Below are 25241 nucleotides of genomic sequence, written 5' to 3' on the forward strand. Positions count from 1 at the left end.
TTATAGTCCCTCGTTCTCCTAAGATACTTGATAATGTGCTTAATCGTAGTCCAGTGGTCTAACCCTGGATTGGATTGATACCTACTGACTATTCTCACTGCATAATAAATGTCTAGCCTAGTCCAAAGTATAACATACATTAAGCTGCCCACAGTTGAGGTATAGGGAATACGTCTCATATCCTCAACTTCTTGAGGTGTCTTAGGACACTATTTCTTAGACAAATAAACCATGTGCCTGAAAGGTAATAAACCCTTCTTAGAGTTATGCATCGAATATCGAGTCAATATTTTGTCGATATAAGTTGCTTGAGACAGAACCAGTGTTTTGTTCTTGCAATCCCTAATGATTTAGATCCCAAGTACATACTGTGCCTCTCCCAAAACATTCATTTAGAATTGAGTTGCCAGCCATTCCTTAATGTCAGTGAGGTACCCTGCAACATTTCCAATGAGTAGGATATCATCCACATAAAGTACTAGAAAAGCTACTTTATCGTTGATGATTTTCTTGTACATACAAGGTTTATCAACATTTTGATCAAAACCAAAAGATTTGATTGCTATATCAAATCTAATGTTCCAAGATCTAGATGTCTGTTTCAACCTATAAATGGATCGATTCAGCTTGCAAACTTTGTTCTCATAACCTCAGGTTATGAACCCCTCGAGTTGAGACATAAAGATGTTCTCTTCAAGATTATCATCCAAAAAAATAGTCTTGACATCCATTTATCATATCTCATAGTCATAATATGTGGCTATAGACAAGAGATTTCTTATAGACTTAAGCATAGGAAAAGGGAAAAACGTTTCCTCATAATCAACTTCTTCCCTCTAGGTATAACCCTTTGCTAAAGATCTAGCTTTAAAGGTTTGTACCTTTCCAGCTACATCTCTCTTTATTTTATAAATCCATTTGCACCCTATGGGTTTTACCCCTTCAGGTGGATCTACAGTATCCCATACTGAATTGGAGTACTTAGAATCCATTTCAAGATCTATGGCTTTGACCCATTGGACCTTGTCTACGTCATTCATTGCATGTTTATAGGACAATGGATCCTCAACACCATCATCTGGCATGACAACCTGAGTTTCAGTTAAACTCAAGTAGCGGTCAGGTTGTATCACAACCCTCCCACTGCGTTGAGGCACTCTTAATGATTGAGAAGGATGAGACTGACCTGAAGTGTTGGCTTCTTTATTAACTCTTGATGAAGTACCAGTTACATTAACAACCCTTGTTGTTTCTTCAGTAGCTTCACTTAATACTATTTTGCTTCGTGGTTTATGATCTCTCATGTGGTCTTCCTCTAAAAATGTAGCGTTTGTTGATACAAACACTTTATTTTCTTGAGGGTCATAGAATAGACCACCTCTTGTTTCCTTAGGGTAACCAACAAATTGGCATAATCTTGAACGAGGTTCCAACTTCTTAGGATTTATAACTAACACATGTGCAAGAAAACCCCATATTCTGAAGTAACATAAACTCGGTTTATGCCCCTTTCATAACTCGAAAGGTGTTTCATAAACATTCTTTGAGGAAACATTGTTCAATATGTGAACTACAATCTTTACTGTATACCCCCAAAACGAGTTAGGCAATTGAGCATAGTTCATTATAGAATGAACAATATCTAATGAGGTTTTATTTCTCTTTCCTCATACACTGTTCTACTTAGGTGTACCAGGTGCTAAGAGTTGGGATTAAATTCCATGTTCTATCATATGGTTCTGGAATTCTAAATCCATGTACTCTCTACCCCGATCAAATCGAAGTTTTATAATTGTTTTACCTAATAGGTTTTCAACTTCATCCTTATACTCTTTGATATTTTCAAAGGCTTCAGACTTATGTTCCATTAGGTATAAGAAACCTACCTTGAATAATTATCTATGAAAGAGATGAAGTTTTTATACCCTCCTCTAGCCTTTACATTCATTGGACCACAAATATCCGAATGTATGAGCTCTAAGGATTATTTGGCTCCATAACCTTTCCCACTAAAAGGTCATTTAGTCATTTTTCCTTTGAGACAGGATTTACATGGAGGTAATGAATCATCTTCTAACTTACTTAGAAGTCCATTCTTTAGAAATCTCCCAATTCTATCGAGATTTATGTGCCCTAATCTCAAATGCCAAAACTACTTATCATTGTTACTTGGAGGAATTCTTCGCCTTTTTGTTTAAGTATTAGCAATTTTAAACATCTCATGGTTAAAAGTACTTTTGATTCAGTTGGTCTTAACAGATATAAGTTTTCTTCTAGTTTAGCTGAACAAATAGTCACACTATTTTTCATAATAAACGCTTCATTTGAATTAAAAGAAATAGAGTATGATTGTTCAATTAAACAGGAAATAGAAACAAGGTTCCTTCTCATTTTGAGAAAAATGTATAAGTTTTCTAAAAACAAAAATCTACTTCCAAAAACCAACTTAGCAACTCACACTGCAGGAGTTGAAATGGCATCTCCCGTTCCAACCTTAAGCTCCATTTCACCCTCTACAGGCTATTGGAAAGAACTAATTCCTTGTAAAGAAGAACAAGCGTGATTAGTGGCTCCTGAATCAAGTATCCAGGCATCATGGTCATTTTCTACTAAACAAGTTTCTAGAACAAGTAAATCATATTTACCTTCTTTCTTCTTCTTCTTCTCAGTAAGGTACTTGGGGCAATTGCGTTTCTAGTGACGATCCACATTATAGTGGAAGCATTTGCCCCGAGAGCCTTCCCCTTCCCTCCTTTCTTTTTCTGGATCTTTTTAAAACCAGAGGTCGAAAGAACAGACTTAGTTCCAAAGGATGAACTCTTTATGTAACTTTTTGGAATGGGTAATATTTGCATCTCTTTATACTAGTCCCTTACCTTTCATAAGAGACTAAAAATTCTGTAACTCGTTTAGAAAGGTAGTCAGATTGTACTTTTGTTCATAACCACATTGCTGCAAAATTGAGTAAAACTCTTCGAAAAAGATTTTAAAATAAAGGACACCTGACTCTGCTCATTGATGACCGAACTATTCATTTTGACAACATTGAACTGGACCATCAGGTTGAAAACATGTTTTCTCACTGATTGGCTTTCTTTCATACACACATTGTAAATGTACTTGAGGGCCTTATGTCATATCTGAATGGATGATTGTTCAAACATCTCTTGGAGGAACTCCATGATCTGACGTGCAGACATCATGGCCTCATGCTTCTAAGTAAGAACATCAAATAGACTTGCCAAGATGTAGACTCGTATCTTATCATTGGCCTTTGTCCAATGGTCATAAGCATCCTTCAATGCTTGAGATGCATTTTGAGTGGGGATTGGAGGACATTCCTCCATCAAGACAAACCGCAAATCATCAATAACTAGAACTGTATTCTGGTTAGATTTTCATGCCACATAGTTTTCACCGATTAATTTCTCATTTTTAAGCAAAGATATGATTATGAAAGACATGCTGAAACATACAACAATCAATTGACCATATTAGTATATTTGTCATAACCCATTACATAATAATCCAATCAATTTAGCAAAAACATATGTAATCATAAAACCCTAATCAAACTATTGATTTTCTTTTTTGCAATGATACTCCAAAGGTTTAGGGCAACAACCACCGAAAGGTGATCAGCTATTTCTCCCCTTAAATTGAGACAATCTCTGCCAATCACTAACATTAGAATAACTCTTATTCCTATAGCTTTTAGCTACTGCTGTTTCGATCAAGGATTCGTTAATTAACTTAATTCATCCTGTAAGTGTAACCCTCTCTGGATCTCAAAGGTATGCTTCAACAGGCTACCGAAGGGAAAGACAACTAATGAAGAATAACCTAAGAAACCCTATCCATTGCTAGAGTTTGCATTGTTCTGACCTCCTATGATCAGGCCCTCCGAAGGGATGGTCGCTCCAGGATGACATGCAGGCGGACCATAGAAATCTCACAGTGCAACCTAATGGAGAAAACCATAGGATACATTGATATACGGCCCTCTCCCACTTACTATAACACTTTCCCCATTCACCTTATTATTAACACAAATACTTTCCCTAGGGAGGTCGCGCCCAGGGCTACACGAAGCCAAGCATGAATCTCACGATATGAACTCTCATGGACGTGAAAGCTGAATTTTTTATATTACATATACCAACATCCTTCCACTAAAGTATTCTAATATTTTTATGATTTTATTATACTTAGTTAAAACCCGACTAATGAATTTATCTAAGTCCTTTTAAATTTTCTCAATATAACATTTATATTGAATAATTTAACAATATTTGATTTCATTTATTAAACTCTTTTAATAAAATCAATCATTTTTTGCATGCTTATAAAATATTTGCCCAATTCACCTTCCAGGTCGATTCCTAGGTGGAGGTGTTCCGTTTCTGTCAGCTTAAATACTCCCTCCTAAACATAATATTCCTTAGACAAAGGTCTCTTATGGGCAATTATTTTATAAATTTAATCTTTAATTAAATTCATTTTATCTTTATTAAAACAAGTTAAAAAGATTAACCTATTCCTAATCCCATTAGAAAAAAAAAACATAAGTCTAGCTTGATTAATTTTAAACTATTTAAAATTAATTTGGACCTATGTTTGCATGCAACTCTTGATTATAGATTTTAAATTATCTCATTAAAACAACAACACTTATATTTTAATGCTTTATTAAAACCTATAAATTTGCATCTAAAGATATCGATTAAATAAAAAAGTTATATTTATCTCAGTAATGTCATGCTCAATGCAAATTCCATTTTCACTTAATAAATATAACACTTATATAAATCATACATGAAAAACAAGCATTCACATACATCATTTTACTATTTATTATAACAATTTTAATATATAATATAATGCATGGACATGCTTAGGTTCATAATGAAGAAACCTAGTTAAAGGTCCTTGAGTGGAAGTGGATCGTCCCAATTTGCAAATAGAATTTAGATTTTACAGAAAAGAATAGAAATTATGCATTTAAAAAAAAGGAATTTACAGCATGCAAAAAAACAAAAATAAATAAATAAATTAGAATTTGAAGCCCTTACCTTTGAAGACTAATCTTCAATATAATTTCTTCGAACAATAGGCACTACCACAATGGCTACCTTGATATTTTTTGGGATGAGAACCCAGGAGTTGTGGCCCTGGCTATTTTGGATGAGACGAATAGTTAGAGAGAGTAGAAGAGAGAATGAGGAAGGGGATGAGATCTCAGAGAGATTTTCTGTATTTCTCCTCACTATGTTTTCTATGTCTTCACACCAGAGGAAGAAGAAAAAGAAAACTAACCACCCATTATCGCGTAATGGAGAGAAAGTAACTCCCTCCCAAAATTGATTTTAAATAAAATAAATTAAATAATTTATTTAATTAATAAATCATTTAATATATAAAATATATGATAACTACTTTATCATATAATATATATTAAACTATATGTTATATCAAATATAATATATAACCTATAGTTTCAATTTCCTCTCACCAATGCCTTTTAATATAAATTCTATTTATATTAAATTTAATTATATGAATCCAACTCATATAATTAATATTTGAATCATATTCAAATATTTATTTTCTCTCAAATATATTTTTTATTATAATGTAGCAAATACATTATAGTAATTATATCATATATAATTAATTCCCTCAATTAATTTAAACAATTCAAATTAATCCAAAAATTGCTCATCAATTCCCGTTGAGCTACTAAGGAAACTTCATGGACCTGTAGGTTGAAGCTCCAACGGTATGTGAATAATTAATTAAACTCTTATTAAATTATTCACTATCCATTAACTGTTGGACACTTCACTAAAAATCGACAGTTGCACTCTTCGCACTACAAATATATTTCTGTGTCCATTGGATATAACCAGTAAACAGTACGATGACCCTTCAGAAATTTCTTGTAAGTACAGCGGGCCAAAATTACCGTTTTGCCTCTATAGTTACATCTAACTCTTTAAGTACTACTGATTCATCTAGAACAATAAATCATAGTCCAACTATAACCAAACCCCTCTTAGGCTAGGAGAGGGTGTAGTGCCACATTGTTCAAGCCTTGGAATCAGCTATTAGGGAAGCAATTTATCTACTTATCCCGACGTTAGACAAGGAGTGAATTCCTTCTTGTGTAGTTATGTTCCCAACTCCCCAATCAGACGAATACCCAAAATGGTTGACTTATTGAGTCGGCGATCTGGCCACTCTCACTCATATAAATCAAAAGATCGCCTTCATAGTAAGAGTTCACAACTCACTCAAAATTCAGGTCATGTTACCTATGGTCATCCTCGTAAAATGTAAGTCTTCATTATGAACGACGTTATATAAAGAGACTAAACATTTCGTGGTCCAGTCTTATACTGTTGGGTTGTATGTCCTAAAACTCGTAATTTGTAAAGGTAAACATTTTCTATTATCAATAAAGATGTTATTCAACATTTATTCAATAAAGTTGTTATTGAATTTGTAAATTTCACTTATAAAGACTAAATTCAATAAATTAAGATCCATGGCTATTGTATGAATACCTGAACTTTATGTAGAGACATAAAGAATGATCAAGTTCGAGTAAATAGCCAAAACGGTCTATAGTATACGAATAAAGTGGGGTGTCTTATTCTCGTAACTCTATCGGATGTGGCTCACCCTATAGTTGTTACAATTTGTGGTAAGATGCTACAAACGAAGTGATCCTGATTCGTTCATATATTGACATGAGGAGTGGGGGCATCCTATTCAATGAGTTTGCGTAAGATCGGACCAAGAAATAAGTCACTCTTACTTTATAACGTTGTTTACTATTTAAAACTGACTATTTCTCTTAGATGACCTAGGTAACTAGATCTTAATCTGGAGATAACTTTGAACTCCTATTTATTCGAGATTATCCTTTGATCTGCATAGGTGAGAAGAGTCCAACTTCACTGCTCAATAAGCCTCCCATTATGAGGATAAGACCAGATAGATAGCTAGAGACATAGTTCTACAAGATGGAATTCACGCCTACCCGATTTAGGGGATAGAAGGAAGGTTGTTCTCTTAAATGTTGAATCCAGGTCTTGAACAAGGGGCCCCACCCTCTCATTGACTCGAGAAGGAGTCGATTTAGTGATTGGATCACAAACCAGTTGTTCATTAGAAGATCGATGGAACTTAAGGAGCAAGATGTAATTTTAGGGGTAAAACAGCATTTGACCCAGCCATTATTACGAACAACCTGCGAAGGATCGACTTACTAATTATGGTTAAATCAAGTGGACACAAATATATCTACAATGGGGAGAATGCAACTATCGAGCTATAGTGGTGTGACTCGGTAGTTAACGAATATTGATTAATTCATTCTAAAGAGATTTAGCTAATTAATCTCAAATTGTTTGAGCGCATGATCTGTAGGTCCATAAGATCTCTCTACTAGCTCGTAAAACATGAACACCTTGAATTAGTAAATTGAGTGAATTTGAAATGATTTCAATTTGAAGTGTTCAAATTGAATTTAAGGTTTCAATTTGAAATGTTCAAATTGTAAATTAGGGTTTGAATTTGTTTGTTCAATTTCAAATTAGGGTTTGTATAATTATATTCGATATAATTAAACGTTTAATTTATTGAAATAAACGAAATTAGAGAGTTTATAATATTTAAATATTAATTACTTGAATAAGATTCATGTTCAAAATTAGGTGTGTGATCAATTTAATATTTGATATTAAATTATTCATTAACTAATTAGATATATTTAATTAATTAAAATCAAATTAATTTTCATTTTTTATTCAAATTCAGAAATTGAATTGTGATTTTTTTTTTTATTTTAGTTAATTTTGAATTTATTAAAATTAAAAATGGAAATGGAAATTGAAAATTGAACAAAATAGTGGAGAACTCCACAAAATTTTGAAGTAGGAGGTGGACAACATCCATACTCCCACATAGACTACTTAATCTTGGAGTTGGATATGGCATTAACTCTTTCCATTGTGCTTGCATGAAAGATTTTGATAAAAACTTCTGAATTTCTCAGATTTGAGTAGTTCTTGGCTGCTGAGAAATTAGTTTTTGCAAAAAGTTTTCTTCTCTTTAAAACTCACCCGATCATTTAATGCTTCCTTCTATTATTTAGCTCTTCAGCTGTCGTCTATATGATCGTCTAGCTTCAGTCAACTGTCATCTACACGATCATTTAATGCTTCCTTCTATTATTTACTTAATTGAACTATCGTTTAGTTCTTGGTGCATTGTCTACACGATCGTGCAATCTTTTGGTAAATAACAAAAGGATTTTCAAGCATCAACATTCTATCTCCCCTGAATCTTGAATTGTTATCAACCGTTGTATCTGAGTGTTTTGTGATTATTAACGTGAAGATCTAGTCATCTAGGACAACAAGATTATATAATGTACACCACTAATTGCCACAACGAAGATGGTTAAATTTTCAGATAGAGAGGTTCTTTCTGTAAGGAAACAGGGTTTCATGCTTTTTTTTTTCTTTTTTGGTGAAATCCTCCAGATTCTACCACTTGCAAAATCCTTTAATGCTTAGCCATTTGCTCTATTTTTCTTGCGGCCTATAATGTGAGAAAATTTCTTATTTTCAACATGAGAGAAGGAAAGATAGATCACCATAGTCAATGACTCTCATTTGTTCTATGATTGGAATGTTGGTTTATCGATATTTAAATCCTTACAAGATAAAAAACAATCAATCTTGAGAGAGAAAGGGAAAATTTACCCCAAATCCCAAGCAGCAAAAATGGTGAATGACAACATATTTTTCTTCCTTTATCGTGTTTTCCTTCGATTTTTTTTTTTAGATGAGAGGAGTTAGAGGAAATTCGAGTTCCAGGTCTCAGTTATTGCCTCGCCACTACTATCTGCGACATCGAATAAAAGAGCATCGATAAATTTTTCTAATGCAGCAAGGTTTTGGGTCCAGACATGAGGTAAGGAAAGAAAGAGAGAGATTGGAAAATGGAAGCAAAGGGTTTTTTATGTGTTAAAGCAAAAGGGTGAGGGTGACTGCTAATAGAACTCATGTGGACAGTTCAAAATTGTTTAGCGCCCAAACCAAATTCATTTTTTAAGGAAATCGTGCACGACGATTTCCATGAGTAGCGAAAAGATCATTCCAAATTACAATCATATATGAACTTTACAAATACAGTCATAAACACAAACAAACGGTCATGCATTCATTACAGAAATTACAACATGATGCTACAAATAATCAAGGAGAAATGCTACACACATTTGTAGACTCATCGTTAAGGTCCTTGATCACGAACGCTCGAACACAACAACCTCGAACATTCGTTCAACACGACCGCTACACAACACGAACACTGCACACTCGAACTCAGCTATTGCCTCGGTCACGAATAACCTCCACAGAACCTCGACGGTGTCGAGTTGAGTATGACACCACCAAGAAGGCTACCTTGGTATTCTCGGTGTGAGAATCTAGATGGTGGGCTCTGTGTGGACTTGGTTTGAGGCAGAAGACGGAGGAAACAACAATCGTGTAAATGATTAAGCAAGTGGGAGAATGTTGAACCTATCGTATAGGTCGATGCCCAATCATTTAGCAAAAGCTAAGTGATCATCTAGCAAAAGCCAAGCGATCGTTTAGCTCATCGCTTAGTTGCATGTCTGTCGCCTACAAATACTACATGATCATTTAACTCGCTCCAAATTGTTGTTTAGTAAATCCTATTTACTTGACAACTTTCGTGAGATTCCGAGAGAAAAAATCTCAAAATATAATTTTCAACATTAACATTATTAAAAATAGGAAAACAATTTTTCTTTTATCTCACGGTTACCATGAAACCACCAATAACCTCTCACTCAATTGGTTATTTGAGAAAAAGAATTAATTTTTCAATAATTAACATAAATATAAATGATAACCAACTTATCATACTATATTCATAACCTATAGTTTTAATATTTCATCTCATGAAACATATAAACCATAACTTTTTTTCTATTCCATGGTACTTAATGTAAATCTCATTTACATTAATCCTCCACTAGATGTATCTCATACATCATACCGATCATATCATATATAATCGAATTACCTCTTGTCAATTTGAACATTTCAAATCAACACCAAGAACTGATCCTCAACTGAATCCATTGAGCTACCAAGAGGACCTTATGGACCTGTAACTCGAAGCTCTAACGATACATGAATAACTGACTAAACTCTTTCGTCACAGGATCCACCATCCGTTAACTGCTAAGCACTCCACTAAAGATCGACAGCTGAACTCTCCTTACCATAGATATATTATGTGTTCATCTTAACCAATCAGAAGTGTGACAACCCTTCATAGATCGTTTATAAGTACAACTAGGCCAATAATTGTTATGCCCCTGTAATTACATTTAACTCCTTAAGTACCACTAATCCCTCTAATGAACATAAGTCATAGTCCTATTATGACTGAGTCCTCTCTTCCAAAGAGAAGTTGTGGCCACTATGTTCAAGCCCTGGAATCAACCCTTAAGGGTGCAATCTCTCTACTTATCCCTACTTCGAGAAAGGAGTGAATTCCATCTTGTGGATTGAGTTTCCAACTCCCAGATCAGACAAGTCCCTAAAAAGATAGGTATGTTGAGTTGGCAATCTCGCCCTCTCACCCATACTAATCAAAGGACTGCCCTCAAAGGCTGGAGTTCCCAAAACACTCAGGATTTAGGCCATGTCACATATGATCGTTTAGGTGAGATGTAAGTCTCTAGTATCAACGACGTTATATACAGAGTCTAGTCATCTTGTGGTCCAGTCTTATACAAACTCTTTGTATAGGACACCCCCGCTTGCACATCTCCACATGAATGGTCAGGATCTACTATCTGTAGTAGTTTACAACACTTGCAAACCTCTACAAAGCGGGTCGTATCCATAGTATCACCAGAATCAAGTATCTCACCTTAATACTTATACTATAGACCTATTTAGGTTATCACTTAAGACATGATCCATCTATATATCACATATACATGCTTAGGTTTACATAAGATAACCATGGAGCTTTGTTTATTGGATATGAGTAATGCCAGAATGAAATAACAATTATTTTATTCATCAAACAATGTGTAACATTACAAACAACGAGATTCCGGGAGAATTAGGACATCAATCCCAACAATTTTAACATTTTTGCTCCTCTTTTTTCTCAGTTAGATTTCATAGCTCATTTCTTAAAAGGTTATACCAAATAGTTATAAAAGGACATATTCCTTATAGTGTGGGGCTCCAACTATTTTAATTGGAGTCCAGATCTCACTTAACCACAGATTATTTGGCTCGATTATTTTGTTCTCCCCGTTTTACTTTATTCCGATATTGCTCGATTATTTTGCTTCATTTCTTTCCATCTCTTCTCCTTAGGGTTTCGCCATCATTCCCGATCGGCGTCGTTCCTGGTAGGTTTAGAGCTTTCTCTTCTTCATTCTTGTTGATCGATTGCTATTGTGATTCTCTTTGGTCGGATTTGAAGAAATCCTTCACAGATCTAGGCTACGGTATGTTTGGTAGTCTAGATCTGTGTTTTTCTCTAGATCCGTAACCCTTTCTTTCGACTTCCTCTTTCATCTTGCCATTCCAAACGCCACTCCTGTTCCTCCTTTATCTTGCCACTTCTTTTGGTTCTCTTTGCTCCAAATGAGGGTTTCCTCGCACTTGCCGCTTTTTTTTGTTCTCCAATATTTTGTGTTTTCCTTCCTGTCTATTTGAGTCTGAAATCATACAACCATGTTGGAGCTTAGATCTTGCTTGGTAAGGGATGGAGATCCTCGTTTGGAGCATGGTAGGGGATGGAGGATGGTGTTCGAATCTTGGTAGGGTTACCAGATCCAATGGTAAGTCTTCTTTCTCTTCACCAGTCGATGATGAGTCACTGTATATTTTTTTCCTTTTTTTTTTTTTTTGACAAATGTAAGCTTATTTTTTACACATCTTTTTTGCTTACTTCAATTATTTTTCTCTATGCTTGATTTCAGTGTTTTGTTCTTAGTGTTTGATTATCAGTCTCTGATGATCAATATATCTATTCTGTTCAATCACTGTTTTTGTCTGATTATCACTCTTTATGCTTGATTTTAGTGTTTTGTTATGTTATGTCTTTGATTATTTTGCTACTATTTCAATGACTGTTTTTGCATTGCTACTGTTCTTGGTCTTTGATTATCAGTCTTTGATTGTTTTGCTACTATTTCAATGACTATTTTTGCATTGCTACTGTTCTTGGCCTTTGATTATCGATCTTTGATTATTTTGCTACTATTTCAATGACTGTTTTTGCATTGCTATTGTTCTCTGTCTTTGACTATTGGTCTTTGATTCTTTTGCTAATATTTCAATGACTGTTTTTGCATTGCTACTGTTCTTGGTCTTTGATTATTGGTATTTGATTATCGGTCTTTGATTATTTTGCTACTATTTCAATGATTGTTTTTGCATCGCTACTGTTCTTGGTCTTTGATTATTTTGATACTATTTTAATGACTGTTTTTGCATTGACTCAAATGATTAATGTATCTGATTTACCATGATACATCATATTCTGAGGCTGGTTCTTACTATCTAAGCATAATACTAGGATAGTTGATTGTTTGTTGGCTTCCTTGTTTTTTTTTTTTTTTTCCAATCTCATTGCAACCATGTTATAACTCTTGTTTGGTTCCCAAGTTGTTCTTGTTTGGTTGACTCTAGTTTGATTACAAGTAGTCGTTCTTAAAGTAGTGGTTTGCAAGTACTATGTTGATGTGATTGACAATAGTGGTTTCTTTGGTTCCCAATGTATTTGGTTCACATCAATGGTACACTATTCACTTTATTTCACTAGGTTGGGTTTCCAAGGTGTACTTATTACCATAGGTACACCTAAACTTGACCTATCCATCACATAGAATGTCAATATCTTCTCTTCTCTATAAATGAGACCTCTTTTCCTTACAACTATAAGGATAACTACATCTTCACCACACCATTGTTGGTAAGTCCCTTCCCTCTCCCTCTCTTTTGTGTTGCTTATCACATCTCCTATTAAGTCACTTTCACTTTTTTTCTTTATATTATTACTAAAGCTTTTGTTTATCAATTGTCATAGTGTTCAACTTATTAGAGAACAAACGAAGCTTCACATTTCCTCCTTCTATTGTATGTAAGGTGGTACTCTTCTTTGTCTCAATTTTCTTTTCTTTTGTATCCTTCTATTAAGTCAAGGTGTACTTTTTTACCTTTATATTATTACACCTAAACTTGACCTATCCATCACATAGAATGTCAATATCTTCTCTTCTCTATAAATGAGACCTCTTTTCCTTACAACTATAAGGATAACTACATCTTCACCACACCATTGTTGGTAAGTCCCTTCCCTCTCCCTCTCTTTTGTGTTGCTTATCACATCTCCTATTAAGTCACTTTCACTTTTTTTCTTTATATTATTACTAAAGCTTTTGTTTATCAATTGTCATAGTGTTCAACTTATTAGAGAACAAGCGAAGCTTCACATTTCCTCCTTCTATTGTATGTAAGGTGGTACTCTTCTTTGTCTCAATTTTCTTTTCTTTTGTATCCTTCTTGTTTATTTCGATGGTCCGTAGATTCAAAATATTTTTTTTATGTGTTTTAGGTCGAGTAGAAACTAATCCGTACTTCTTCTTTTCTCAAATTTCATCCTGTATATTTGAAGTGTTTGTTGATACAAAACTTAAATTCTTAAAATAATTTAGTCATATATTAATTATGCTTTTGCAGTTGTTTTATTACAGCAATTTCCATTCTTAAAAGGCTTTATTTTCTTCCTAAATACTTGTTAGGCTTCATCACATTTTTCTTTTTATTGATTTATTTTTCATTTAAAACTCAAGATTTGATCATGACCCTAAAAAAAACCTACTATATCAATACTATTTTATCAATGAGAATTTTAATTTTCGTGTTCATATTCAAAAATGAAATTATTTGACGACATTGCGTGAAATTTAATATGGTTATTATTGTTGATTAATAAAAAAAATTAGTTTGTAGGGCTCGCACTCATCTATGGGTTAAAGCATGCTAGTGATCAGTAGCAAACGTTAATAATACCCATTTGATAGCTTCATTTGGTAGGTTGAGTATATTTGATAAAAATGCAAAAAAAAAAATTTATTGATAAATAAAAAGTAAAGTAACAGCTACAAATAACTGCCTTTAAGGATTAAGGTGAACAAACTTAAAAGTCCGTAGATAATGATTCAAACTTATTTGTTAAAGAAGTAGAAAAGAGAGAAAAGAAAAAAAATATATGCATTTTTACTTCAAACTTTCAATTTCATCCAATTGCACTCTAAATTTAGATAAAAATTTCAATCTGTTACATTAAAAAAGTATTGCAAACTACTATTACTACTATTACTAAGCTATATCATACAATTTTGCATGCATTTAAAATTCCATGATAAGTATATTCTTGTTTAGATTAAAAGTACATTAGTTTGAAACTAAAATTAAATTTTGTGTAAATTTCAAAAACCACTCATGAATAAATGTATCAGGAGCCAATTTTTGTAATCTACGGTATAATGGACCCCCAAGAAGTAGTAAACATACTAACAGTATTCACAACTACCCAACGTCAATTACTGTTAACACTAGAGTTGTTACTCAACGACCATAGGAGGATAGAATACCCACCACATCATATAAGACATCATATTAGGCAATTAGCATACTTTTGGCTAATCCATGAGTCTGATTTAAGTTGTCGTGAAAGCATACGAATGGATAAAAGATGTTTTGCTATTTTATGTACTTACTAAGGACAACTGGCGAATTAGTGGGAATAAAAGTTGTAGACGTTAAGGAGATGGCCGCCATGTTCCTGCATATCTTAGCCCATGATGTTAAGAATAAAGTAGTCTGTAGACAGTTCATTAGGTCTGGTGAAACAGTTTCTAGGCATTTCAACTTCATTCTCAACGTCATTTTACAACTACATGAAGTGTTGTTGAAAAAACCTTTGCCAATCACTACCTCTTATACAAATCGATGGAGATGGTTTGAGGTATAGTGAAACTAAACAAATGTTGATGTGTTATCTGTGTCTAGTTTAGATAACTCATGTATATGAATATTTCATACGTTGTGTTCGCACAGGGTTGTCTAGGTGCGTTAGATGGTACGTACATAAAGGTAAACGTAAGTGCCACTGATCGACCAAGGAACACGACAAGGAATGGTGAAATTTCCACGAATGTTCTTGGTGTTTGCGACACGAATGGTGATTTCATGTTTGTCTTACCTGGATAGGAAGGTTCTGCAATTGATTCTCGTGTGCTTAGAGATGCAATATCACGACAACAGATTGAAGGTTCCAAAGGGTAGCAACTTACACGCACAATTTCTTGTCATACATTGTAGTACTCAACAATTATGATTTCATACAATTGGACATTGTATAAGATATTATTATCTATGTGATGCTAGGTACCCAAATACGGGGGGCTTCTTGGCATCATATAGAGGAGAATGATATCATCTTTTGGAATGGCGTGGAGGAGGGAATGCACCAACAACTGCAAAAGATTTTTTAACATGAAACACTCTTCTGCGAGGAATGTCATCAAGAGGGCATTCGGGCTGTTGAAAGGGGGGTAATACTCCACGAAAAATCATACTACCCCATGCAAGTCCAAACTCGAACGATCACAGCGTATTGCCTTCTTCATAATCTTATTAATATGGAGTTGAATACTACCGAAATGCTCAAGGATCTAGACGAGGTGGACTCACATTCTGCTACCATTGGTGAGGACGAGATCAATTGTATTGAGAGTTCAAACGAATGGACACAATGGATAGATGAGTTGGCACATAATATGTTTTCTGACTGGGAGTTACGTAACAATCAGTAGCTTCACGTTTAGTTTGTGGCTTTTACAATGTATTTTTTTAATTTCATGTATTCAATTTTGGAAATCAATTTTCGAATTTCTTATATAATTAGATTTACTACCATATACATTGTACATAATTCCATTTACAGGGGACCTTTGAGCGAAAGCAGATCGTCCAAATCCCATTGTAATTGAAAGCATACAATTACAGTCATACAGAACAAAATATGCATCAAACTTAAATTACAACATGCTTTGAAATAAAAAACAAAGGATCAATAGATTATACCTTTGTTCTTCAAGTAAATCCCTCAATAGTAGCTCATGAACGAAGTGAACAAGTCACGAACTCCCTTGAACAAGCAGCAAACAGCAACTCAATCCTCGAACCAAACAGGACACTACCACTTAGTGACCTTGGTATTCTTAGTGTGAGAATCCAGGAGTGGTGAGCTCTAGCTAATTTTGGTTAGAGGGAAGGTATGGTGTGGAGGAGGAAGACGATCGTGTAGTGGACAACACCATCGGGTAGACTACCTAGTCTATCGCATAGACTTCCTACTCGATCGTTTAGTCTCTCAAGTGATCGTATAGTAACTCGATTCCTAATACCGTGTCTCTCCTTCACTTGTCTTTGGAATAATTAAAACAATTTAATTTATCTCAGTTTGCCATAAAACCAAATAACTACCCACTAATGGTAGTTATGAACAAAAATGAGTTAATTATCAAATAATTAATAAATATAGATAAATATGATAACTAACTTATCATATTATATTTATAACTTATAGTTTTAATATGGGTTGTTTTCAAATATAGAAAAATTAATCAAAAGATTTACAAAATATAGTAAAATTTTAGAACTATCAATGATAGACGCTGATAGACATTGATTGACTTCTATAAGTATCTATCAATGACATTGATAGACACTGATATAGACATTGATAGAAGTCAATCAGTGTCCATCAGCTTCTATCATTGATAGTTCTAAAATTTTGCTCTATCTTACAAATATTTTCAATAATTTTACCATTTGAAATAATTTCCCTTTTAATATTACATTATATACAATATATAAACAATAGGTCTTTTTCTCTATTTTATGGTATTTAATATAAATCATATTTATATTAAATTTAATAACTATGAATCTCATTCATAGAAAATATATTTAAATTATATTCAAATATTTGTTCCTCCATTCAAACAATAATGTATCAAATACATTATATCAATTATATCATATATAATTTAATTAATTTAATTATATCATATATAATCAAATTTCCTTTTATTAATTTGAACATTTGAAATTAACCCAAAACAACTTAAATCCATTGAGCTACCAAGGGGACCTTATGGACCTGTAGCTTGAAGCTCTAAAGGTACGTGAATAATTGATTAAACTCTTTAATCACATTATCCACCATCCGTTAACTATCAGACACGACTGATAGCTGCACTCTTCGCACTACAGATATATTTCTATGTCCATTGGATATAACCAATCAACAGTACGATGACCCTTCGCAAATCGCTCGTAAGTATAGTTGGGCTAATTTATCGTTTTGCCTCTGTAGTTACATCTAACTTCTTAAGTACCATTGATCCCTCTAATGAACATAGATCATAATCCCACTATGACTAAACCCCTCTCGGCCCAAGAGAGGGCGTGGCGCCACATTGTTCAAGACACGGAATCAGCCCTTAAGGGAGCAATTTATTTACTTGCCCATGCTTCAGGGAAGAAGTAATTTCATCTTGTGTAGCTAAGTTCCCAGCTCCCCAATCAGACATATCCCCAAAATGGTAGGCTTGTTGAGTTGGCGATCTGGCCACTCTCACCCATACAAATCAAAGGACTTCTCTCATACACAGGAGTTCACAACTTACTCAGGATTAAGGTCGTGTTACCTATGGTCATCCTAGTGAAATGAAAATCTCAATTATGAACGGCGTTATATACCGAGACCAAACATTTCGTGGTCCGGTCTTATACAAACTCCTTTGTATAGAATATCCCCACTCGCATGTCTAATACATGAATGATCAGGATCAGATCATTTGTAGAACTTTACTATATTTGTAACACCTACAACGAGCCATACACGTAGTGTCGCAAGAATAAGATACCTAACTTTATCCATATACTACAGACCATTTAAGTTATCACTTAAACACGATCCACTTGTATGTCTCCACATACATGTTTAAGTTACAACGATAACCATGGATCTATGTTTATTGGTTTGTGGTTAATGCAACTAAAATATCATATATTTTATAGACAAAAGTGAATAAAATATCACATATTATTAATCAAAAAATGTTTGTTCATACAAATGTTTACAAACTACAGGACCCTACATGATTTAGGGCATCAACCCCAGCAATCTCCCACTTGTCCTAAAGCTAGTGGGGTATACAAGATAATCAAATTACAAGTACACAAAACAATAAACTAGGGCACAAACACCCAATACAAGATCTCTCACTTGCCCTAGTCCAGTCGTGGTCTGTTCTATAGACTCATACTCTACAGGTGACCCTAAAAAAAACTGTAGCCGTGAGGGCCTTCGTAAATAGATCAACAACGTTGTGTTCCAAAGCTATCTTTATGAAAATCACGTCTCCTCGATGCACAATCTCTCGGATGAGATGGTATTTTCGCTCAATGTGCTTGTCGTGCTTATGACTCCGAGACTCATGGAAATTCGCCACAGCACCACTATTATTACAATAAAGGGTGATGGGCCTAGACATGTCTAGAATAACTTCCAGATCAGTCAGAAATTTTCTGAGCCAAACGGCCTCCTTAGTAGCTTCTTCATAAGCCGCTATATACTCGGCCTCCATAGTGGAGTCCATAATGCACCCTTGCTTGGTGCTTCGCCTAACTACAACCCCTCCGTTAAGAGTGAACACTGATCCTAAAGTGAATTTCCTAAAATCCCTATCAGTCTGAAAATCAGAGTCCGTGTATCTCGTAAGGATGAAATCCTTATAATCTTACACAAGCATGTAGTCCCTCGTTCTCCAAAGATACTTGAGGATGTTCTTGACGGCCGTCCAATGATCATATCCTAGATTAGACTGATATCTACTGACTATCTCTACTATGTAGCAGATATTAGGTCTAATACATAACATCACATACATCAAGCTTCCTACGGCAGATGCATAGGGGACCTGTCTCATTTCCTCAACCTCTTGAGGTGTCTTAGGACACTATTCCTTAGACAAAGTAACTCCGTACCTGAAAGGCAGTAGGCCTCTCTTGGAGTTCTGCATCGAGTACTTGATCAACATCTTATCAATGTACGATGTCTGAGATAGTGCTAGCATTTTGTTATTTCGATCCTGAAAGATTTGAATCCCAAGAACAAACTGAGTCTTTCCCAAATCTTTCATTTGAAATTGAATCGCTAGCCAGTTCTTAATTGTAGTCAATAAGCCTACGTCATTCACATGAGTAGGATATCATTTACATATAACACTTGGAAAACTACTAAACTGTTAATGATTTTCTTGTAGACACAAGGCTCATTAACATTATGATCAAAGCCATAAGACTTGATCGCAGTATGAAACCTTATGTTCCAAGATCGAGATGTCTATTTCAGTCCATAAATGGACTGATTCAGCTTGCAAACCTTTTACTCTTAACCTAGGACTATGAATCCCTCGGGCTTCACCATATAAATGGTCTCCTCAAGGTTTCCATTCAGAAAAGTAATCTTGAAATCTATTTGTCATATCTCATAGTCATAATATGAGGCAATAGATAGAAGGATACGTATAGACTTCAGCATGGCAACAGGTGAGAAAGTCTCCTCATAGTTGACTCCCTCTACCTGGGTATAACCCTTTCCCACCAGTCTAGCCTTGAAGGTTTTCACCTTCCCATCAACACCCCATTTTCTCTTGTAGATCCATTTACAACCTATAGGTTTAACCCTATTAGGTTGATCTACAAGATCCCAAACTGAATTGAAGTACATAGACTTCATTTCGAGATCCATGGCTTTGATCCATTCATCTCGGTCAACATCCTCCATTGCCTTCTTGTAAGACAATGGATCCTTAACTACGCCATCAGCTACCATAGCTAGGATTTCAGTTAAACCCATATAGCGAATAGGTGGGTTCACAACCCTCCCACTGCGTCGAGCTTCCCTCAACCCTCCCACTGCGTCGAGCTTCCCTCAACAGTTGAGGTGGATTTGACCTACTAAATGAATCTACATCAACAACTCTTATTGAATTAATTGTCTCTTCAACAACTCTTGTTGAAGATTCAGTAGTTTCTTTGGAAAGCTCATTCAACACGATTTTGCTTCTAGATCTATGCTTCCTTGTATGATCATCCTCAAGAAAAGTAGCATTTTCCGATACAAACACTTTGTTTTCCTTAGGATCATAAAAATAACCCCCTCGTGTCCCTTTGGGGTAGCCTACAAATAGGCATAACCTTGAACGTGGTTCCAATTTATTAGGATTAGCCTCAAGCACATTTGCTAGGCAACCCTAGATACGGAAATAACGTAAACTAGCTTTACAACCATTCCACAACTCCAAAGGTGTTATGGCAACACTTTTGGAGGGAAAACGGTTCAGGATATAAGCTGCAATCTCTACTGCAAAACCCCAAAACAAATCAGGTAAGGAAGCGTAACTCATCATCGACCGAACCATGTCCAACAGGGTTAGATTTCTCCTCTCTGATACACCATTCTACTAAGGTGTACCAGGTGCTGAGAGTTGGGAAACTATTCCACGTTCTATCATATAGTTCTGGAACTCATAATCCAAAAACTCTCCACCTCGATCAGATCGAAGTGTTTTAATCATTTTACTTAATGCGTTTTCAACTTCAATCTTGAACTCTTTGAACTTTTCAAAGGACTCAAACTTATGTTGCATTAAATAAACGTACTCATACCTCGAATAATCATCAGTAAAAGTGATGAAATATTCATAGCCTCCCCTGGCTCGCACATTTATCGGACCACAAAGGTCTGAATGCACTAGTTCTGGAGGCTCTTTAGCCCTATAATCTTTTCCAGTAAAAGGTCTTTTAGTCCTTTTGCCTTCAAAACATGACTCGCACACAGGTAAAGAATTTTCTTCTAACTCGCTTAAAAGTTCATTCTTCACCAACCTCTCAATTCTATTGAGATCAATGTGTCCTAAACGTAGGTGCCAAAGTTGGGCATTTTCTTTTGGAGAAATTTTAAGTTGTTTATGTTGAGTTACGACAGTTTTAAACATCTCTATGTTATGGAGGGAACTTGTTGCTAACGGCCTTAGCACATACAAATTATTTTCCAGTTGAGCCGAACATACATCAACACCATATTTCAAAATAAACACTTTATTAATAGAAAAATGTATTTGATATTTACATTCAAGCAACGAATTTACAGAAGTTAAGTTCCTCTTTAATTTGGGAACTACATACACATCATTCAAAATGATAAACTTATTCTGTAAAGTCAACTGGAGACCTCCCACTGCCACAGTTGAGACGACGTGTCCGGTTCCAACTCGCATCATCATCTCACCAACACTAAGCTGCCGCTAGGAACTAATTCCCTAAAATTAAGAACAAAAATGGTTAGTGGTCCCAGAGTCAATAATCTAGACAGAATCTTCATTTTCCATTAAACAAGTTTGCAAAACTAGTAAATCGTATTTTGGCCTTCTCCTTCTCAACCAAATAATGAACAATACTATCGTGTAGACGAAATAGTCTATCGCATAGATCATAGTCCCACTATGACTAACCCCTCTCGGGCTAAGAGAAGGTGTGGTGCCACATTGTTCAAGACCCGAAATCAGCCCTTAAGGGAGAAATTTATCTACTTACCCATGCTTCGGGGAATGAGTGAATTTCATCTTGTGTAGCTAAGTTCCCAGCTCTCCAATCAGACGATTCCCCAAAATGGTTGGCTTGTTGAGTTGACGATCTGGCCACTCTCACCCATGCAAATCAAAGGACCGTCTTCATAGGCAGGAGTTCACAACTCACTCAGGATTAAAGTCATGTTACGTATGATCATCCTAGTGAAATGAAAGTTTCAATTATGAACGACATTATATAACGAGACTAAACATTCCGTGGTTCGGTCTTATACAAACTCCTTTGTATACAATATCCCCGCTCGCATGTCTAATACACAAATGGTCAGGATCAGATCATTTGTAGAACTTTACTACATTTGTAATACCTACAAAGCGGATCATACTTGTAGTGTCATCAGGATAAGATACCCAGCCTTATCCATATACTACAGTCCATTTAGGTTATCACTTAAACACGATCCACTTGTATGTCTCCACATGCATTTTAAGTTACAACGATAACCATGGATCTTAGTTTATTAGTTTGTGATTAATGCAACTAAAATATCATATATTTTATAGACAGAAGTGAATAAAATATCATATATTATTAATCACAATTCATATAAGTGTTTACAAACTACAGGACCCTACGAGATTTAGGGCATTAACCCCAACACATAACACAACACATGGTAATTTCTTTCTTTACAACTTAAATTGTACTACGGTGTACATGTAGCAGGATGACAAGTTCTTCTAAAACTCCAAAGGACATTTGGACGAGGGAGGAAGAGTCGAAGCTGGTGGAATGTTTGGTGACTTTAGTTGAATCTGGTAGATGGAAATCAGACAAGGGGACCTTTCGCCCGGGGTACTTGGCATAATTACAGTGTCTAATGGATGATAAGATACCTGACTGTAGAATGCAAGGGACCCCACCATAGATTGTAGGGTAAAGAGTCTTAAAAGAATGTACCAAGCTATAGCAGAAATGCGATGACCAGCATGCAGCAGGTTCGGTTGGAATGAAAAATTCCAAAGCATCACTGCGAAGAAAGAGACGTTCGATGGTTGGGTGAAGGTAAAATTTCATAAACATTTTTTTCCATTCATCGTCACTCGTTATATTGACCAGCCATACTTTTCATGTAGAGCCATCCTGCAGCAAAAGGGCTCCTGAACAAGTCATTCTCATATTTTGATGACTTAGCCTACGTCTTCGGCAAGGATCAGGCAACTGGAAAAGGGGTAGAGACACCTGGTGACATGGCCTCAAATGTGCCAGGGCATATGCATGAAGGTGCTCCTACTAGCGATTCACAAGAACATGACCTGTCATAGAATGAGTTTGATAGAATCCCGACAGGTTTTGGTTCCAAAGGAGGCAATTCGTCAAGGGGTAGTAAGAGAAAGCATTATGGATATCAGTCTGAGTTGATTGAGGTTTTTAAGAATACAATGGACTTTTCAAATGACCAACTGGAGTCTATTGCTAAATAGCCGAAAGAGCAACGTGTAACAGAGGTTGAGCTATGTGCCAAGGTTGTGAATGAACTTAATGATATTCCAGAACTGCAAATCCGACAGAAGGTAAGGCTTATGAATATCATATTTCGCAATGTACATAATACAAAGAGTTTTTTGTCTGTTCTAGCGGATATGAAATTGGAGTATGGCGAGTTTCTTCTTCTAGACAACGCCTCAACTATTTTCATCACCTGCTTTTCCATGTTTAATTTGGACATATCTAAATTATGGCTTATACTTTATAATATTTTTTATATTTCACTGTGTACTATTTCATGGACATGAATGTGATTTGGTTTTCTTTTTTTGCTATTTGTGAAATTTCTCTATCTCTACATACATTAACATGTTGGGTAATGGTTAATATCCTTTGAAGAGAATGGAATTGTATTTGTTGCATGCTCACGAAGTTTGATACGTCAAAAAAGATTAAAATTGATGAAATGAGGGCAATACAACGTTCAACACATTTTATACAAATTGGTGGAACAAACAATTTTATTTAGGTTCGTGAAAATATGATATTTCATTTTTAAAAAAATCCTTTGATATACAAAAAAGTATAATCAATTGTGATATATATTAAGATAACATGCATTTAATTTCCATACTGTTATAACCGGCTATTATAATAATATGCACCCCAAACACAGATTGTTATAAACTAGACTATAATAACCTCCACAACAAACACAGACTATTATACCACAAACTATAATAACCTATACACCAAATACAGACTATTATACCACAGACTATAATAACCTGCACTCCAAACACAAACTATTATAACTGTACTCCAAACACAAACACATACTATTATAACCCACAAACTATAATAAACATTGACTATTATAACCCATTCAACGCCCCAAACGTCCCTTAAGATTTTTGAAAGTGAGGAAGCAAGAGTTTGTTCATTTGGAAAGAATATTGGCAAACCGAGCAATGTTCTTCAAGGGCTAGAGCTTCACAGGAGTTCTTAACGACGAAGAGCGGAAGAACATTGTTGATTGTGTTTACCATTTACAACGCAAGGGATGAAGAGGGCAACTTAGAAGTATCAATTCTTCCCTATAATCTGCTATCTAATTCACTTCTTTCCTCCATAAACTTCAAGCAAATATATGCTCATTATCATTCTCACATGTTTTCAACAGAGCGTACATATTCTGAACCTAGATAGTGGATGCGAGGCAAAGGAAGAGTTACCATTCAATCTGGATGCTGCTACAATTATGCAACGGTATTCATGGTGTTCCTGTTCAATACAAATTTCGTCAACCCCTTTACTTCCTGTGTTGTCTTTCTTATTCTATATTATCCTTTTTGTAGGATAAAAATGGAACCTCACCTGGTATAGTAAGAGATGATGAAGTTAATCCATTCCATCTTTGTTTAAGAAGATGATCGAGAGAATGGTGAAGTGGCTGATTCTACCTAGTACATGTGTCCCCGATAGCTGCATCGTAAACATATACGATGAAGGATATTGCATTCCGCCACACATTGATCAACATGACTTTCTAAGACCTTTTTGCACTGTATCATTTCTAACAGAAAGCAACATCATATTTGGCACTCCGACGGAAATTCTTAGTCCTGGAGAGTTCTCCGGTCCTGTTTCGGTTCCTTTGCCTAAAGGGTATGCACACACTATTATTATGCTTTCTTTGTTTCTACATTTCATTTGCTTGGTTATAAATCTAATGTTTGTGTTTCTGTTGATATTGCAGTTCTGTATTGATTTTAAATGGTAATGGAGCTGATCTTGCCAAGCATTGTGTACCTAGTGTCAAAGCTAAAAGGTTGGCTATCTGCTATTGTTATTTTACAATCTTCAAATCATTGCCAAAAGAAAAAGGTTCCTTGTGCATCAAATATCTATAAGTTGGTTCCTAATATTTGAATCTGTGGACCT

The 25241-nt window shown here is 35.1% G+C and overlaps 1 pseudogene across 1 annotated transcript in view; it reads left to right on the forward strand.

Annotated features, from left to right (window-relative positions):
* Positions 1-25241, forward strand: part of LOC150038421 (uncharacterized) — a 35410-nt pseudogene that overhangs the window by 8763 nt on the left and 1406 nt on the right. Inside the window, exons 2-8 of the transcript XR_016529319.1 lie at positions 22946-23093; positions 23160-23236; positions 23294-23383; positions 24287-24380; positions 24481-24566; positions 24656-24965; positions 25057-25128. The product of XR_016529319.1 is annotated as an uncharacterized LOC150038421 (transcript). The remainder of the gene's footprint in view (positions 1-22945; positions 23094-23159; positions 23237-23293; positions 23384-24286; positions 24381-24480; positions 24567-24655; positions 24966-25056; positions 25129-25241) is intronic.

Source organism: Benincasa hispida, chromosome 1 (assembly GCF_027475165.1).
Source record: "Benincasa hispida cultivar pf3 chromosome 1, pf3_genome.v1.1, whole genome shotgun sequence".
Lineage (NCBI taxonomy): Eukaryota > Viridiplantae > Streptophyta > Magnoliopsida > Cucurbitales > Cucurbitaceae > Benincasa > Benincasa hispida.